The sequence below is a fragment of the Temnothorax longispinosus genome, chromosome 11, assembly GCF_030848805.1.
Source record: "Temnothorax longispinosus isolate EJ_2023e chromosome 11, Tlon_JGU_v1, whole genome shotgun sequence".
NCBI classification, from domain to species: Eukaryota; Metazoa; Arthropoda; class Insecta; order Hymenoptera; family Formicidae; genus Temnothorax; species Temnothorax longispinosus.
Window position 1 is genome coordinate 19,603,436 of NC_092368.1, and position 4,164 is coordinate 19,607,599.

Consider the following 4,164-nt stretch of genomic DNA (forward strand, 5'->3'; position numbering starts at 1 on the left):
TCGTTTGTGCTCGGGAGCAGAGTTGCCATTTCCTGAGCCTGGTAGCATTCAGTCGCATATGGAGGGGATGGAGTGGGGATGGCCCTCGTGACTGCCCGTGACGTCACGTACCGCACACAAGCCACGTACCGTCGTACATGTGCGCTCGCGGCTTCGGGCAACGTCGAGTAACATCTCTCTACCGGGCCGCTCGAGCGCGGCGCTGACGATACGTTCAATAAAGAAAGAGTTAACGAAATCCACATTATAAGTAATTAGTTTTGAACAGTAAAAATATTAGATATACATATTCTTTGTACATATATATTTTTTATATGTATATAATAATATTATAAAAATCCCAAAACAAAAAATAATGAAATGCCACTCTTGGCCAACGTGTACGTTTTGTTTAATGCCATATTAAATATATTTTAAAAACATTTTTTTATAAAAATTTTGAAAACATTTCTTAATAAAAATGAAGTAATAATTTTTTAATAAGTAGAATAACTTTTTTTAAAATTAAGATCGGTATTTATATGTCGTATTTATATTACATGTACAACGTACATGTTTGTTGCTCGACGGAAACCGCGAGAAGGTGGTGGTCTCTTCCGTCATGAAGTTTAAACAATTGTTATTAATTAATAAAAAATTTAATTAGAAAATTTTATAATTGTAATGCACACAAATTATTGCACACAAATATATTCAAACATAATATTAATACAATATATACAATACAACATATTACAATATAATACAACATATTAAACAAACAATTGTTTATACTTCCTATTCACTGAGCTCTCCTAATATAAGATAAAAGTAAAATGAAAAAAAAAAGAAAGTTATTGCAAATCGAAACTGAATAATGAATATAAGATTTTATTTACATCTGCAAATATTTTTTGTTATTGTTTCTCTTTTGGACATTATTTTTAGTGCGTTGAAGACGAAGGACCAGCAACTTCATCTGCAGCATATAAAGTAAGACTACTTTTTCGTTTTTACAATTTGCATATATACATCGGACGACATTCGAGACAAATGTTCTTCAGTTACTTTCAAGTTGATAGCTGTTTCGCCCCTCGCCTTCAACGTTGATTTTATTACGCAATTAGCATTAACAGAGATGGCAGACAGTTTGTTGCGTTTCTTAGATTTTAAATCAGTTAAAATGGAAAACATTCTCTCTGGATCTGCATTGGAATTAGGGAGTGATCTAACAGCGCTTACAAGATTTGACAGCGAATATCTAAAGTCTCAGGATCAACGTATTGAACAAAAAACGTCATCCATTTTTCATTACATATATCCGACGTTTCGTCTACGAAAATAGAGAATTTTGTTCTCTGAAGTTTCTTTGCGAGTTGTTCAGTTTCAACCGGGCACAAAACATTCGAAAGAATCTTTCCCAAAACTTTCCCGCCCTCTAAAGGTTAACAAACGTTTTGACGTCTTGTTGATTGCCGTTGTGTCGCAGAGCTCTCCAAATAACTTGATTGTCCTCGTGTATCACGGTAATTCCATCACGGTAGATCACCATAATTTTTCCATACGCACATATACACGCAGATAGAGAGGGTTTGGAGTCATTAAATACTGTGGAAGTGACGAACCACGGGGTCCTGATCTCTATCTGCAAAACTGTGCAAAAATCCCATCATTTTGCGATGAATTTTTGAAAAAAACTGTTCACTACATTAACGGTAGTCCAAAACGTTCAGCAATTTTTCAGGAATTTACTGAGTGTTTCCAAGACAAGCATCTTAAAATGTTAAAATTAAGTGAGACACGCTGGTTGTCTCACCACGCATGCGTCGAAAGACTTCTCCATTCATGGAAAACCATTCGTTACTTCTTGCAAGAAATGGTTGTGAGTGATAAGACAAAATCTGCAGAATATCTTTTGTCAATGATGGATAACGTTGAATTAAAAGCGTATTTCCTTTTCCTTAAATATCTTACATTATTTCAATTCTTTTAATGCATACTTTCAATCGACAGAAACGAGAATTCATTATTACAGTTAAAAATCGGTTGACTTTCTCTCCCAAATCTGTCAAAATTTTGTTAAAAAAGAGTATTTAGAAGACGTAACCACAATTGTAAATTTTTCACATAAAGATATTCAAAAAGATATAAATGAAATTTTCCTCGGATCCGACTGCGAGACATACTTAAATAATTTAATTAAGGAAGATCATGCGGACATAGTTATAACTGTTCGACAAAATTGTATACAATTTTATATCACTGCTGCGGAGGAAATATATAAAAGGTTGCCCATAAAAAATGAATTCTTGAAAAATCTGCAAGTTTTACATCCGACTCCAACTATCTGTCTCCAATCCAATAATAGAGAAAAATCTTTAAAAAATATTTGTTTTATTTCAAAAACTCTTGGCGACTTCGACGAAGAATTGTTAAAGAATGAGTGGTTACAATTACCAGGAGAGTTCAATGAATCTGAAAAAGAAAATATATCAAAGGGTACTTTTGACAATGCATGGAAAAAAATATTGCAGCGACAATTATCAAATGGTACTTACTGTTATAAATTTCCCGCTTTGACAAATCTTGTAAGCGCTGTTAGATCACTCCCTAATTCCAATGCAGATCCAGAGAGAATGTTTTCCATTTTAACTGATTTAAAATCTAAGAAACGCAACAAACTGTCTGCCATCTCTGTTAATGCTAATTGCGTAATAAAATCAACGTTGAAGGCGAGGGGCGAAACAGCTATCAACTTGAAAGTAACTGAAGAACATTTGTCTCGAATGTCGTCCGATGTATTATATGCAAATTGTAAAAAACGAAAAAGTAGTCTTACTTTATATGCTGCAGATGAAGTTGCTGGTCCTTCGTCTTCAACGCACTAAAAATAATGTCCAAAAGAGAAACAAATAACAAAAAATATTTGCAGATGTAAATAAAATCTTATATCCATTATTCAGTTTCGATTTGCAATAACTTTCTTTTTTTTTTATTTTATTTTTTATCTTATATTAGGAGAGCTCAGTGAATAGGAAGTATAAACAATTGTTTGTTTAATATGTTGTATTATATTGTAATATGTTGTATTGTATATATTGTATTAATATTATGTTTGAATATATTTGTGTGCAATAATTTGTGTGCATTACAATTATAAAATTTCTAATTAAATTTTTATTAATTAATAACAATTGTTTAAAACTTCATGACGGAAGAGACCACCACCTTCTCGCGGTTTCCGTCGAGCAACAACATGTACGTTGTACATGTAATATAAATACGACATATAAATACCGATCTTAATTTTAAAAAAAGTTATTCTACTTATTAAAAAATTATTACTTCATTTTTATTAAGAAATGTTTTCAAAATTTTTATAAAAAAAATGTTTTTAAAATATATTTAATATGGCATTAAACAAAACGTACACGTTGGCCAAGAGTGGCATTTCATTATTTTTGTTTTGGGATTTTTATAATATTATTATATACATATAAAAATATATTATGTACAAAGAATATGTATATCTAAATATTTTTACTGTTCAAAACTAATTACTTATAATGTGGATTTCGTTAACTCTTTCTTTATTGAACGTATCGTCAGCGCCGCGCTCGAGCGGCCCGGTAGAGAGATGTTACTCGACGTTGCCCGAAGCCGCGAGCGCACATGTACGACGGTACGTGGCTTGTGTGCGGTACGTGACGTCACGGGCAGTCACGAGGGCCATCCCCACTCCATCCCCTCCATATGCGACCGAATGCTACCAGGCTCAGGAAATGGCAACTCTGACTGCGCTTGCGCTGTAGCGTCACTCGATCTCTCGCGATCGTGCGCCTTCGGCGTTTTTTCGTTTGTGCTCGGGAGTCTCGAGGCAGTTCTCGCTAGAATCTCGCTGCGTGCACACGTACAGGCACACACAACAGTTTTCCATCCGGCGTTAAGATAAGAGTGAGGCAGTCAGTTGCCTTTAACGAGATTATTGTGATCGAGAGCAGTGGCGTCGAGGCAAATAAAGTGTCTTTTAATAAAACTAAAGGAAAGATTTCCTGACCGTCCCATCCTCCGAAATTCGAGTGATACGACGGGAGAAGTCCAGACATAATCGCACATGCGATTGCATATGAGGCTTCAAGATACGCAACAAATTTATGGTCCTTCGAGCCGGATATCGCCAGACGG

The 4,164-nt window shown here is 34.5% G+C and overlaps 2 long non-coding RNA genes across 2 annotated transcripts; one reads left to right on the plus strand and one right to left on the minus strand.

Annotated features, from left to right (window-relative positions):
* Nucleotides 1–14: 14 nt before the first annotated feature.
* LOC139822157 (uncharacterized) lies at nucleotides 15–1,627 on the plus strand. The gene is made up of 3 exons (XR_011734458.1): nucleotides 15–250; nucleotides 928–972; nucleotides 1,044–1,627. It is a non-coding gene; the product is annotated as an uncharacterized lncRNA (long non-coding RNA).
* A 398-nt stretch (nucleotides 1,628–2,025) lies between these two features.
* On the minus strand, nucleotides 2,026–3,773 carry LOC139822054 (uncharacterized). Its single transcript, XR_011734433.1, has 3 exons — nucleotides 3,541–3,773; nucleotides 2,819–2,863; nucleotides 2,026–2,745 (listed from the first exon to the last, which is right to left on the minus strand). It is a non-coding gene; the product is annotated as an uncharacterized lncRNA (long non-coding RNA).
* Between the last annotated feature and the right edge of the window lie 391 nt (nucleotides 3,774–4,164).